General features: G+C 38.3%; 1 protein-coding gene across 5 annotated transcripts in view; it reads left to right on the top strand.

The window, feature by feature from the left end:
- Positions 1-15,885, top strand: part of ralgps2 (Ral GEF with PH domain and SH3 binding motif 2) — a 197,616-nt gene that overhangs the window by 69,192 nt on the left and 112,539 nt on the right. The gene's annotated exons all lie outside the window — the stretch shown is intronic.

The raw sequence follows: 15,885 nt of genomic DNA, 5'->3' as shown, positions 1-15,885 counted from the left end.
CATCCCTTCCTATGGCTGCTGGTTGACACAATTTAAACAGGAGAAACTAGTTTCATAACACACCTATTACCAGTTAACAGTTCATTCAGTGTGTGATTGATTTATAGTGACTGTTAATGACTGTGTTACAGCTTATATGTCTATGGTTTGGTGAACCGACATGTTGAAGACTTTAATGTGACATGTGGATGCCAGCACCTGCCGTACACACACACACACACACACACACACACACTCTCTCTCACACACTCACACCCTCTTTTTATCCTCAGCTCTGAATAGTAACAGGCAGAGCCGTTACTTTTAAAGCAGCTGTAAAGCTCTAGTCTAGGCTGTCTGATATCTTTGTGTAGTTGTAAAGCCCTCATCCCAGTCGTAGTGAGCATCTGGATAATACACACACACACACACACACACACACACAGTTTGGATTGGCAACCATGTCTTAATGGTGAATTGAAGGCTTTCTCGTTTTTCTCAGAGCGATTTATGGAAGCAAACATGTCTGCCTGTGCTCCCTCTGTAAAGCAAGAGACCTTCAGCAGCATCAGCTGTGATTTATGAGGCATTTGATGAGCTTACCCCACACTGAATCCCACCGTAGCATTCTCTGGACCCTTTCCCTTTTTTTTTTTACGACTGCTGACAAAACCAGGGAGAGAGAGACCAGATATAATCCCCGAGATCAGACAGAAGGAGGGAACGAAAAAGCGGGAAATACCGCATGCCTGAGATGTTGTTTATACATGTTAGTTTATTAGCATCGTTATAGAGGTCTTATTATATAATGATGGCCGTCATTTGCATAACGGCCTGGCCTCTCGTGATCCAGCAAGATTTTCATGATTGATTAAGCAGCCTATGAGGGTTGATTATTTCGGCAGACTTGTCGCAGTCTGAGCTCTTGCAGTGATGCGTTCCCCCTCTGTGGCAGAGCTGGACGTTTTTCGGGATGTCTTGGCGCAAAACCGTAGGTTCAGAATCAAACGTCGCATCTCGGAGCTTCAGGGAGATGACGCACGAGTATCAGTTGCATGGTGTTCCTTCAGCAGCTTTAAGAGAAGTAGAATCTAGGGATATAATCACGTAGAATAAATTCTTTTTGGCTACTAACTTATGTTGTTTATGCCTTGGCGGTCTGTCTTGAAAGTGGGCGTTAAGTTCTTCGAAGATTTAGGCATAATCCTGGAAAATTTGAGAGCCAAAGTCTTTTGGGAAGATATAAAGCAAAGGACAGAGGGAAAGCTATTACCAGAGTGATATTTTCACAGTCTAGACCTTTTTCAAGCACTTATATCTGTTTTTTTTTTTTAACCATACACTTGTGATTGGACACACTCTTGCACTTGCATTTACTTTCTATTAGGGGTGGGCGATATGGCCCTAAAATAATATCATGATATTTCATTGTATTTTAGCAATAACGATACTCTTGGTGATATGACAAAATACTAATTAAAAAATTATTTCAAGAATACACTAATGCAATAAAATAAAAATTAAATTTTATTGTTTTCATTAGTTATATGATATAGCACACCCCTAAGTGAGATATTATAAAATACAATAATTGTTTCAGATTTTTAACAGAAGTTAATGATCCACAATGTCATGATACTAATAATGCACTCCATATATCTCCATGTATCCATGATTAAAGTAAAATAAATGATATTGGACAGATTAATCTTATCTGTAGAAGATTTAGAATGGTAACTGAGAACAGTGTGAATTTTTGTTTTGCTAAAAAACTGGATAAAGTAGTACACTAATGTGATAATTAAGGGTGGGTGATATGGCACGATATTTCAGGGTATAATATTGTTCACGATATTTAAAAATGTTGGCGATGTTATTGCGTTTGATAAGATATGGCATAGCCCTACTTTTTATGACATCCAACTGAAAAGATGTATTTGACTGATAATTAGGCCAATTTTCAGAGCCGGTCAGATCAAACTGTATGAGCTACATTTGTGAATTTGTGAAGATGCTGCAGCTCCTTTTTGAACCTCTACATGACTGTATGGACCTCACACTTGGGCAAGCAAAGCAAAGACTGACTCTCAAGACGGGTATGCAGATAGTGGTGTTAATCACTCGGCCCATCACAGTGATTATCGGCACACAGCAGAGCTGGAAAACACCTCTAACAATACTTTGAGCTCCACTTCTCTGTTGTGTTTTCCACTTTTCATATGAATTATTGGGCTCTCTAGCTGGTTCTTGGAGTTGGACAGACTCGATTGATTTTAAAACGTAAATGAGATTTTAATTTTAACAGATGATGCAAAGCTTTACAGAAGTCCTGCACAATGATGCATTACCAAGTCTGCTTGGAAAAGTTAATGTGACATCTAGGGCTGCACGATATATCGTTTAAGCATAGTCATCGCGATGTGCGCATGCTCAATAATCACATTGCGGGACCTGCGATGTCACTTAAGGCAATAAAAACAAACATGTCTTGTTGCAATGTTTTGATTCTTGACGCGAGAAGTAAGATACACAGCGTTCTGAGTGAACAGTGCTTTCTCTGTCTACTGCTCCTGAGAAGGGCAAGGGGAAGTGCTTTGGAACTGCCTTTCCAAAGCTGTGCACCTCATTTCCACAGTTTTCACAGATATTTCCAGCTACAGCTGGAATCATGCTTTTAATCCCCAAAAAATGTTTATGTTTACCCTTTAAAAGGCCATTTAAATGCTTGATTATTAATGTTTTGCTGCTTTTCTGGGGTTTTGAGTGCATTATTAAACATTAGTAAAGATTTATGATCCCATCTGAGAATAAGCCATTCAAGCCCAAATTATGACACTACCTCCACTGTGTTTCACAGATGAGCTGGTATGTTTGGAATCATGAGCAGATCCTTTCTTTCTCCACACTTTAACCTTTCCATCACATTAGCAAAGTTTAATCTTTGTCTCATCAGTCCATAATCAGTCCACAGGTTTCTCTTTATAGTTCTTGGTAAATTCCAGCCTGGTCTTCCTGTTTACCTTGTTAATAGTGTTTTTCATCTTCTGGTGAAGTCTTCTTGAAATCTGATAATAACAATAGATTTTGATATGTTCACTCCTGCCCTCTGGAGGTTGTTTTAGGGTTTGTTTTTACAGCATTTGCAATGTTACTGTCATCAACTGCTGTGGTTTTCCTTGGTCTACCTGTTCATCACCTGCTATTTAGTACACCAGTGATGACTTTCTTCTTCAGGACTTTCTGAACAGTTGTTCTTGCTATGAGCAATATTTGTGCAATAGTTCTAATCATGATTTTTTAAATCTTCTCTCAGCTTCAAAATTGCTTGTTTTTAACTGGTTTTCATGTTGGTTACTATTTTAACTATTATCTGTGCACAGTCTGCACAGATAAAACCCAAACTTAAAAGCCCTGTGTATTGTTTGAATAATTAATGTATCAGGATCTGCATCTGTTACATGTTTCAATACTTTTGCTCACAAGAAATGGGTGGGATCAGATCTAAATACCTGGAAATAAAAGCTGAAATGTGGATCTTTTGTCTCATATTAATCTTTTAATGTGAAATTCAAATATTTTTCAGTTTACAGCAGAAGTAAAGGGATTGACTTCACTGTTGATTGATGTTCAATACTTTTGCAGGGCACTGTTTAAAAAAGAGAGAGAGAGAGTTTTTGTCTCTTGTTGGCTACATTAGTCTTATGACTCCAGTATAAAATGCAAGAATTAAACTTTAGACAGAAAGTATGTCTTGACTCAGTGAGTGCACTAGAGAGAGGGGTGGAAAAAATTATGTAAATTTAAAGTTTGCCTGAACCGATGCTTTAAGCCACGACCCGACACACTGGGTTGGCAGCTGTCCTGGTGATAGCTGTCCTGTTGTGTCTCCTAGCCGAAGACTTTCATGTCTGCTCTTGCCTGGGAGAGTGAGGCCAGCATGATCTCATGGTGTGGTACTGAGGCTGCACTCAAACCGCTAACTTAATAAAAAAGTCGTTATGAATGCCATCTGGCCTCAGCGCTTAACAGTAAAGATTAGAGTTTACGTCAAGCATACATTCAAGCTGGCCTAGCAGGCATGAGTTCTGTAGCCTGAAGTTGTGGTTTTACTGTGCTGTTTATGAACAAGCAGACTCGTACAGAGCTGCCCATGGCAGGATGGAAACACATTCTGCTCTTTTGATCCTAATAATCCCCATGATATCAGGGAACTGGCAGTCTTCTCGCTTTCATGTTATTTTTCTGTACAGCAGTCATAGACTAATGACGTACTGTCTCTTTTAATATGTGAAATAAATCTGTATATGCGAGCTGACGTAGTTTGTTAGGAATCAGGCTTTGTCTCTAAAGAGCTTCACAGAACACATAGTAACAGACATTGTTACAGACAGAAAGTTTCCTTAGAGTTCTTTTTTTATGTCTAAGTTGGCTGTGTTGTGTCGGAGTGTTTGACAGGCTTCAGACATGCTTTTGGAATTGTCTGGGTTGCCAGTTAATGACTGCGTGTTTGTGTTCGAGTGTGTTCAGACTTTGCAGTCGATTTAAGAGATGTTGAAAGCGAAAGATGTCCAACTAGTTGGAAGATTGCTCAAATGCACTGTGATGAAAAGAACAGCCTCTTTTTATCAGCACTTTAGTTGGCAAAATGGGGAACTTTCATTATTATCTTCTTCATACTGAAGAAAAAAGAAACTAGCATACCATATTTTTCACACTATTTTTTTTCACACCCTTATGCGACTCTAGTGAGAAACAGGGGTGTCGCCATGTTTTCCATCTAATTCAAAGTGTCAGACCTGTAAAGCTAAGCTAAGATAAGTAAACCAAACTGCAATTCTTAAAAAAAAAAAAAAAAAACATTTTCTTTTAAAAATAAATGAGAGCTGGACGTTAATCTACACAAATTTCTCTCCTGAAAACTGTTTATTTGATTGAATAAAGCACTTCAGTTTATTTACAGTAAGCTTAGAATTCCAGATTTCCACTAAGCAGCAGCATTAGCATTAATGCCCCCGACAGCGCTACTCTAAGGTACTTTGAGTGTTCTGGTTTTGGGGAAAATTGAAGGATTTTAAGTGTGCCTTATAGTGCACTATATATATGTTCGCACTATAAGGCGCACTTAAAATCTGTTAATTTTCACAAAAATGATCCTTTTGAACCAGTTCCATAAGTGTCATAAGTGGATGCACCTTAAAATAAGCCTTGTGTAGTATTTAACCTTACGATTGCAGCTTCAAAACTATGCTGATGCTGCACTGACTAATATGGAGATCAGATTGATCACATTGTTTACTTGCACTAGGTAACATTTGTGATGTGTGTGTGTGTGACCTGTGTCATATTTGTGAAAACTCCAGTAATGTTACTCTACCCCCTCAATTTTAAATTGGTATTTTTCTTGTTCTGCATTTGTGTTTTTTTATTAGTTTATATCTGTATAATCCACAGCATGTAGCCTCAGTTATTGTATCTGCCCAGAAATCTCATTTTAGGTCCTGTCTGTGCTTTGTTTTGGAGAAACCTTGAACTTTTTGCCTCTGAAAGGTCAGCTGGCAGCTTGATCTGCTATGCAAGGAATGGAAAAGCAGTAAAAATAAAAAGGGCAGAGTGAGAGAAAGTGGAGAAGAACAAGATTTGTTGGAAGTGAAGAGATCGGATTTATTGGAGTGGATCTGGTTTTGGTTATGCAGTTAATGTGTGGCCTGAATGTGTGTTCAGAAGGCTCCTGGTGCTGCTTTGATTGCCTTAAAACCACCATTCATACACACATTTGTGCATGCTTGGGGAACTAGAATTAAAATGATTTTTTCCAGTTTGTGCTGAGTAATTTTAATATTTTAAACCAGTACATTTACAGCTCAGATTTTTACCTACTTTAGAAAACTGTAGACAAAGTGTAGTATTTAAGTATGTCACAGGTGCATAGAAGTAAGAAGTCAGTGACATTAATTTACTTGTTACAGTGACAGGGATGACCTTAAAGCTTATAATACGGCTTAAAATTTGTTATTATTTAGATTTCATGAGTTTTGTGTTTTGAACGATTTTGAACCCTATGAAAATAAATGTAAAAAAAAAATGGTTTGCATTATAGATTTTTTTTAGAAGAATCTCTCATCCTAGCACCATCTTCTTTGTTTTGTGGAGTTTACAAGTTAACAGATCTAAGATGCTTAGACTGCACAATATTAGGCAGGTGGATTTAATGTAATGTCTAATCAGTGTAGATCCAGGATATTATCTTTTTTAATAGTTTTTTCAAGAGACTCAGTACTAATGCTGTTTGGAAAATAGGAGCGCCTGATCTTTGGAAGTAATAACACTGTTGTTAAACAGTGTTTGGTAGTAGTATCCTTTTTTTCATTCTTAGGCCTGTCTGGTTTTGTTTGGATGATGTGTTTAAACAGTGATAATTGGGTTCAATTATAATAATGTAAATTTGAGACCATTTTATACAACTGATATAATACTAAAGGCAAAAAAAATGAATTACACATTACAATAAACTGAAATAGATGAAAAAATGGAAAAAGAAAATGGGCACTATTGAGTAATTGAGCAAAAATTACTGAGATTGTCAGTATATTGTAAAGATAAGTTAATAACTAATTTGATAATCATGACCGGTCTAGAAAGATAGGCGCAGGAGTTCTGTCACCATTGCTGTAGTGATTGAAGAGATGGGGGTCAGCCTGTCAGTGCTCAGACCATACGCTGCACACTACATCAAAGTGGTCTGCATTGCGGTCACCCCAGAAGGAAGCCTCTTCTGAGGTCTGTACACAAGAAAGCCCATAAACAGTTTTTGAGGACATGTCGACAAAGGACATGGATCCTATGGTCTGATGAGACCAAGATTAATTTGTTTGGTTCAGATGGTCTTAAGCATGTGTGGCATCAATCAGGCGAGGAGTACAAAGATAAGTGCATCAAGGCTATAGTCAAGCATGGAGGTGGGAATGCCACCGTCTGGAACTGAATGAGAGCAGCCTCTATAAATGCTATTTTAAAGCAATTCTATGAGCCTAATATTCTGTGGAGGAACATTTGGTCACAGTATTTTCTGGACATTTTGATTCTGGATCAGTCTACAGCCAAACTTCAAAAGGCTACTCCAAGAACTGTAAGTAACTGGACAGATACTTTTTGGTTTGTGAAGGATCATATTTGAAAAGAGGGATAAGGGATGGGTCTGTGATTAATTGATTGTAATTATTGTGAATCCAATGTTATTCGTAAAAAATAAACAAAATGACACTGTTTGCTGTTTGAATCTGCCTTTTTCCTTCCTGGTCTTACCCTATTCCACTCTCTTTCACACACACACACACACACATACACGCACACACACACACACACACACTCCAACTCTAATGCCAAGCAGCTGCAGTTCCTTGTTGTCGTAACTGGGGATTGATGGGAGCCATTGTTTTCTCTGCATGGTTACGATACACAGTCAGAACTGCATTAAGGCCTGGCTCAGCTGTGTTCCTCTGACTCTCTGGGAGCACCGTTTCATGGTTATAGGAGACACGTAATGTAGTGAGGAATGCAAAGGGGGTTCACAGGCGCCCACAACACACATACACGTGCCTGCGCGCACACACACACACACACACACACACACACAAGCTATTCCAAGTTAAGAGCAGCAACAGGAACTTGACACTGTGCCTATAGAATCATACAACACAACACAACACAGCTCAAACATACACCACTCTGTGCTCTGTCCCCACTGCTTAAACCCCCTTCTGTTACAGATACATGATACTGCAGTAAAGGATGATTGACACAGTTGCAGCTATGCCAGCCAATTACATAGCTGCACAGTATAAAGTTCCTGTTGGTTTATACATCCAAGTGTTTCTGGATGACTGGGATGGATACTGTAGCCTGGTGCGGTTTTAAAACGACCCTGTGTAAGTTTTATTGTCGCCTTCTTTTATGAGAAACATGACCAATGCTGGCTCCATTCCTCCTCCATTTGGGTTAAATACAGTAAGTAGTAGTATTATTATATGAGGATTCATCTAATAATACAGTGAGTCCATTATAACTGCAGTGTATGAGCTCTGTTTTTACTCTGTGAGCTGCCTTGTAAACCCATAGAGAGAAAGAAAGGAGCCTGGAGCATGAATTCACTGTGCATCGCTTCTGGCAATAACATTCTCTTCTCAGATTTATACGCTTTAGGTCATTTTCAGGCATGGACATAGATAAAGACATGCACACAGCTGCAGGGTGGAGCAGTGCTAGTACTGAGCCATATAGTCTATAGTCGTATTATATAGCACACAGTAAAATCAGTTCTTAATTTTATAATTTTACATAATTTTATATTATATATATATACTTTTTTCCTGTTTTTCAGTTACTGTTATTGAACTGCAAGCAAAGGCATTAAAAAATATTCATTAATTACTCAGGTATTAGTTTAGATACTACGGTTTAAATACTTCTGTTGAAGTATCAACTCGAGCTTTTTACTCAAGCAAAAGTGTAAAAGTACTGCTTTCAAAACAACTTAAAGTATAACAGTGAAAGTTAGGCAAATGCATTTGGCAGATGCTTTTGTCCAAAGCGACTTACAATAATGATGCACATATAGAGTAATAGAAGTTTGAAGCAGCACTAGGTAGGATTTTCTTGATTTTTGATCTTTTTAAAGAAGTGAAATTACAGCTTGAAACTTACAGCAGCGCTGCACTGAGGTGTAATAGGAGAAATAGCGGTGCTCTCGTGTCTGTGCCGGGCTCCTCTGAGCTCAAACCAGACTCTGTAAGTTTTCCGAGGCGGCCGCAACAACGCTCGCGAGAACTGCGACCTGCTTTCCGACTTTTAGTTCTAACAGTTCTACAAGGACTACTGGTTCATTCTTCACAAACTAACATACAGACACTCTGGCAGAAGCTGGAAAGAGACCGAATATGTCTGTGAAAGCCAGAAAACGAGAAAGAGAAACTAATCCGCCTAAAACATTTATTACACTCTGCAACTGTAGGGGGAGCCCACAAGCACAAAATCTCAATCCTACCTAGTGGAGCTTTAAGGTAAAAAAAAAAAAAAAAACTTTTTTAGACAGGGCCTAAAGGAGGCTAAAGGGAAATAGTGGGATAGAGGAGGAAAGGAGGGGAAGAATGATGAGCACTGCTCTTTATTTTCCCTCCAAAATGTCATGTGACTCGTTAGTGTTACTAGGTCTCAGGTATGCATATGGAACAGGTGTGTTCAATTTTTGTAGTACAGCTCTCACACTCTCATACTGGTCACTGAAAGTTCCAACATGGCACCTCATGGCAAAGAACTCTCTGAGGATCTTAAAAGACAAATAGTTTTGCTACATGGCCTAGGGGAGGTCAAAGGGAAATAATGGGATAGAGGAGTGAAGGAGGAGAAGAAGGAAATGAGGTGTTAGGAGTAAGAGCTCTGTCTTCAGGAGTTTATTAAAGATAGCGAGAGATTCTCCTGATCTGGTAGTGGAGGGTAGTTTGTTCCACCATTGGAGAACTCTGTATGAGAACAGTCTGGTTTGCTTTGTGTGAATGTTTGGCAAAGCGAGGCGACGTTCACACATACAAGCCTCAGACAAAAGTAATGTAAGAAAAAAAAATATTTAAGTAAAATGTTGGGACATTTTGTTTGAGTTCTCTTGAGTCTCTGCCACAGATAATCTTCAAACTGGGTTACATATGTCTGCTATGAACAATAACAAGCCAGAATGAAAAAAGCTGAAATTAAATAGGAGTGAGTGACAAGGCTGTTTTTAAAATGTAAGAAATAGATAGTTCAGATAATTGAGTAAAAAAGTAAGGAGTAGAAGTTAAAAAGTCATCTGAAAAATAATTACTTCAGTAAAGTATAGATAACCAAGCTAAGTAAGGTAATGAAGTTGGTACCACTTTAAAATAAGACTACCTCTATAAAGGGTTTATCAATGGTTTACAATGAGTTTATTAAGGGTTAATAATTAGGTTGTAAATGCCTTAAAAATCATTAATAATCAGTTATAACACATATGTAGAAAGGGCAACAATGACCTGTTGTTTGCCAGATAGTGAACCCACAGCCGTCTATATTGTTGTTATTTTTACGTATGTGTTATAACTGATTATTAATGATTTTTAAGGCATTTACAACCTAATTAGTAACCATTAATAAACTAATTGTAAACCATTTATAAACCCTTTATAAAGGTAATCTTATTTTAAAGTGGTACCATGAAGTATTTTGTACTTTATTACTTGACACCTCTGTCTGTAAGATTTAGAAATAATCAATTGTGAAATAGCATCTACATTGGTAAGTAAACGAAACATGTACATATATTTTTGCAAAGACGTTGAATAGCGTTAGGCCAGTTTACTGTGTCTGTTAATGAAAAAAAATATGTTTCACACACAAACAAGCATATATTAATAATGTCTTTCAGACTAAATCCAAAACTAACCGACTGCAACACTGCATTTTTAATTAATTAATTTATTTATTTATTTGTGTCCAGCAAAATTGTGGGATTTAAATAAATATATTGCTGAGTGCAGAGTGGTCCAGCGATCTAATGCGATGCCACTATGATCTTGAGATCGAGCGCTGGTTTGAATCCCGGTCATGCAGCTTTCCATCAGCTGGAAACTCTGGAAACCTGAGAATGCACAATTGACCTTGCTCTCTCTCTGGGTGGGTAGATTTTTTCCCTCATCACTCTAAAGGGTGATGTCGATCAGCACGTGGCGTCTGTGAGCTGATGTATCTGAACCGAGTCGCTGCTCTTTCCCCAGAGAGCGCTGTGATGCTACTCGGCAATGCTGCATCAGCAGCAGTTAAACAAAGTTGTGGTGGCTGACTTCACATGTATCAGAGGAGGCACGTTCTTGTCTTCACCCTCCTGGTGTTGTGGCATCACTAGTGATGAGGATATACTGCTGAGTAGCAGCTGAATGAGTGGGACAATTGGCCTAGCTATTTTATAAAATACTACTAATAAATAAATACATGTATATATTCTACAGAAGAAGCAGTACTGCTGGACAGTGCTGTATGAATCTCAGGAGTGTTTTTTTAGGAGTGTACTAATCTGTTCATGAGCCATAAATAACTATGGCCTACTAGCTCCTCTCTGGGTGATGAGTGCTTGCTCGCATGAATGAGGAAATTAAAGAGCAGAAAAAAGGAGCTTAAAGCACATAGATATAGATAAAGGACATTTGTCAAATCTACTGTGTTTTTATCCCTCTTTTTATAATACAGAAGACAAAAACACATTGGAGTTGGGGTAAAGTTTCCACTACTTTATTCAAATCTAATTTGTTTTTTGCTTTTCTCGGGTCTGGTTGGGTCGGGCTCAAATAAATAATCTGTGACATAGGCGTCTGTTTTTAAATGCTATTTTTATTTTTATATAAAGTTGTGGCATGATAATCACAATATAGCAAAGTAACAAATAGAACTGTTTTTTAAATAAAAGTTGCAAAAGTGTGCAGTGAACACTCCACAGCCCATATTACGCGCTGTGCAGTGCAGTACACAGCCTTATTACTGTTTTTTTGTTTTTGCACTTAGACTATGAGCTCAATATAAAAAAAAATAGTTTAATTAGAATTTATTTTCTATTCTTAAACCATGATAAATTAGATTAGGTTAGAGGAAAGTCATTCAGACATCATTCTTGTAGCCTCATTCTTGCTAAACATTTTTCTTAAAAACATAAGTCTATACTTCTGCAGTGTTGCAATGTTAATTAACATCATTCTGAACAGTTTTTGCTTTTTATGTTTGAGTTTTAATGTTCTGCTTACTCAAAAAAATGTCGGGTTTAAATCTGGCTCATAATGACAGTTTATGGGGCGGACCGGGCTAAAAATATGTGCCTATTTTGGGCCTGATCTAAGCTGTATTGAAGTCACATGACTTTCAGAGTAGTCAGAATGTTGTGTACTCCGCACAGCACAACTTGTTATCTAGTAATTAGAAATTGTCGTTGTGGTTTGTCGGTACACAACTCGTCACTGATGTAGGATCACAAATTACTTGATCTTTCACTAGCAAGCCTGGGATGAATATATATCTGCTCTCCAAAATGAAAAGACACACACCCAGACTGTTTGTCTTTCAGTATTTCACTCATTGAAAAAAGCCTCAGATTGGCTCTGTCTCAAAGTTTTCCAAAGACATTTGGGGACTGGAAATAAAGCCTAAAATCTTGTAGTGTGAACCCTGCCTTAACAGGATTTGACACATTTTCTGTTCCACTTTCTCACACCCTACATGAGTACACATCTCTAACATTGCTGCCCTTGAATTTTGTCCCTGGCTTTTTACTCATGTACTTCTGAAAACGCCAAAAATTTATTTGTTTTTGTCTCAATTGCACCATTCAAATTCATCATACTGGGGAAATCATTTGGAAACCTATATAGACCAGCATTGGTGCCACACATATCACCACATACACCATATACACCATATTCTGAATCCAAATCCCAGTCCATACCAAGAGCCCATTGAGCTTTAAGTACAGCTTGACTTTCAAGATCATGAAAGACACGAATCCAGACTGTTTTTTCTATCCTGTCTGTGAATCTGAGCAGAGTCACATTCTAATCCCCTGATTGAAGACCTAACTATTCCAAGAGCACTTCAATCAGCACCTTTCCTGCACTTCTGAAAGGCTTACAGTTCTAGTACTAATGACCTGAATTGAACTGAGCGTTACGTATCCATGCTGAGTTTTGTATCTAACACCACCTAATCTTGAGCTGTCTGTCTTTTTATATTCTTGTTTATATACACCAAAAAGTAAACTTAACACACTCTAATATATTGTTGAACCGCCTGTAGCTTTTATTGCTGCAAGTATTCACTGTGGCATTGTTTCAATAAGGTTCTGCAATGTCACAAGATTTATTTCCATCCAGTGCTGCATTATTTTTTTTTACCAAGATCTTGCAGCAGCATTCTCCAGCACATCCAAAAGATTCTGAATGAGGTTAAGATCTGGACTCTGTGGTGAACAATCCATGTGTGAAAATGATGATCTCATGCTCCCTGAATCACTCTTTCACAATTCCAGCCCCTTGAATCCTGATATTGTATTCTTGGAATATGGTCGTATCAGAGAAGAAAGAATCCATTGATGGAATAACCTGGTCTATATTCAGTATATTCAGGTAGTCAGCTGACCTCATTCTTTCAGCACATACTGTTGCTGAACCCAAACCTGACCACCTGCAGCTTTAACCCCACATCATTTACTTAAATCCAGGTGGCACTGTTGTACATTGCTTTGGGTAGGAGCATATTTTATTTAAGTGCTGCATCATCCATAGTCTAAAAGAGGTGGAAGTAGGCATGTGCCAGTCTTCACCTTTACCGTGTTGGGGGGATTACTAGTGATGGAATGTAATGTATTATAGTTTTTTTTTTTTCTCCTAAGCATTTCAGAATGTGTAAAACTGTATGAACAGGCCTATTGTGTTTTCATTCTATGGATCTGGATTCTGGTATCTGGTTAATGTTTAAAGTGTTGTGTAAGATTTCCTTCTGTTTAATTCTAAGAAAACACGACAAAACAGAACAAGCTGTGATGAGTTTATAAGGCATTCTTTCAGGATGGAGTAGCAGCACTGTTTCACTGTTACAAGGCTCTGCTTTATTACTGCAAACTGAAATGTCAGGAGATACTCCAAAAATATGTGGAAATTATAATGGCAGTGCTGCGTGGCACTGATAAAACTCAGAAGCCCTCTGTTCTGTATTTGTTTTCTCTGGAGATTATAATTGTGTTTATTGGTGGTTATGAGTTTATGGAACAGGTGGGCTCAGGGTAATGAGGACTGGCCTTTAGGACTGTTATGGAACACAGAAAAATAAGAATTTTGGGCAATAGAAGCCAAAAACCTCTTCACTCTGTTGCCTTTTCCTATAAAAAGAATCGTACATCACCCTCTCCTGTCTTTTTTTCAAACGCCACAGGCTTTTAACATGATTTTTCCTATATCATTTGTCTCTGAGCTTTCCCTAATGCATCTTCCAAGCTCCTTCCTGCCTGTCTTTTTGGTGATTGGTAGCATTGTGTGGATTGGTGGTCGCTCTCCAGTTTTCCAGAGCCGGGCTTTGATAGGTCTATTTTAAATCATCAGCTCTTTTATTACCAGCCAACTCCAGCTTCCCTTCCGATTGCCTATACTGTACATGAATCCCCCCACTGTTCTGGCCATGGGCCTTGTCCCAGTTTGACCTGCTTATGTCTTTTAGTTTCAGTCTGGAAAAGTGATCACTGCTCGGCTGGGATGGATGAAAATCTGCTGTATGTGGATGTATAGGTTTTTTTTGTGATCTACCTTTTTTGATATACTGTATTTGTTAGGAAGTGAGGGAAGAGATGAGAAGAGAGGGCACAGCTTAGAGTTCACTGATCAGCTGTTTCTGGGCGAAAAAAAAATATGGCAAATGCCATTTGTTGTGGATGTGGATATTATGGCATATTGTCTCAATTTAATATCTATATAAAGTGCAGTTAAAACTAGGGTTTCCCAACATCTGGTTCCAGGCACGTTTTAATGGATGGATTTTCAGCATTTTTTAAAATAATATTCCTGGCAAATCTTTCCGTTTTTTGGGGCTTTTCTTCTTCTTCTCTCAAGGCATCCTAAATTGACATTATTCACTCTCTGCAGCAGTGAGTGTTTTGGTTTCTCTCTCTTTTAGACTCCCTGCTGGTGTAATGTGATTTAGATGAGACTAAATATCCTAGTGAACAGAGCTGCAGGCTTTTTGTCCTTTGGCTGTGCATTCGTGTGATTATTGATGACAGCGGTGTTGTGTAATGGTATAATAGATTTGTGTGGCTGCGCTGCTCTGAGTGGAGCTGAGAGGTCGAGAGGATGGGTCAGTGGTTGTTTTTATACCACTTTGTGTAAATATTGTCATGTTGGAGTGAATCATCTGTAGTCAGTGTTTTTCACAGTGTTTTTTGGATGAGAGAGAGAGAGTCGCACAAGCAAACAAACAGCCAAAAAGTCGATCTCAGGAATAGCGTTACTGATATGGGGTATCTGCCTGGTACTGTGCTCATTTACTCTTACTTAAAATTGCAAATGAGGCTCCGATACAAACATCTGATACTGTATTCCTGTAGTACACCTTTCCAGCTACTTCATCACACAATTTCAAATTCTATTCAGTCCCAGATCCACAAATTATATTAGATTAGAGGAAAGTCATTCAGACATCATTCTTGTAGCCTAATTTACAGAGGTTTAGGTCTGTGAATCATTGTTCAAATTGTTCTGTTCTTGCTAGACATTTTTCCTAAAAAACAGGTATATGCTTCGTCAGTGTGGCAATGTTAATTAACATCATTCTGAACAGATTTTGCTCATTCAAACAGCCCAGTTTTAATGCTCTATTTACTAAAAAAAAAATGTTAGGTTCAAATCTGGCTCATTACAGTTTATGGAGCAGGTTGGGTCGGGTTCTTAGGCAGAACATGCACGGGCTCTTGCTCTAGGCTGGGTGCAGCAGCATTAGCATTAGCGTTAGTGGCTAACAAAAAATGCCGCCCGACAGTGCTAGCTTGTTTTAACACAGTAAACGTGCAGGCTACAGGCCGATAATACAAATAAAGAACTAGTGCTTAGTGTGGTTAGCATTAGCTTAGCTTAGCTTAGCGGGTAATGGCAATGCGGCTCCAGCAGCTCACCTTTGAATGGCAAAAGAGCTAGTGCTTAACGCGATTAGCAGCTAATGCAAATTCTGCTCCAGTCTCATGTCTAAAATATGAACTAAAATATGGAACTAAGCTTTACTGCTTTATACAACTTGACTGGTAAAATTCATACATAAGACGCAGCAGATTATAAGGCTCATTTAAGGATGTTAATTGCACCTTATCGTGTGAAA

The sequence above is a fragment of the Astyanax mexicanus genome, chromosome 1 (assembly GCF_023375975.1).
Source record: "Astyanax mexicanus isolate ESR-SI-001 chromosome 1, AstMex3_surface, whole genome shotgun sequence".
Taxonomy (NCBI): domain Eukaryota; kingdom Metazoa; phylum Chordata; class Actinopteri; order Characiformes; family Acestrorhamphidae; genus Astyanax; species Astyanax mexicanus.
Note: the sequence above shows the minus strand (reverse complement) of the source record. Positions and strands in the feature narration are given on the sequence as shown.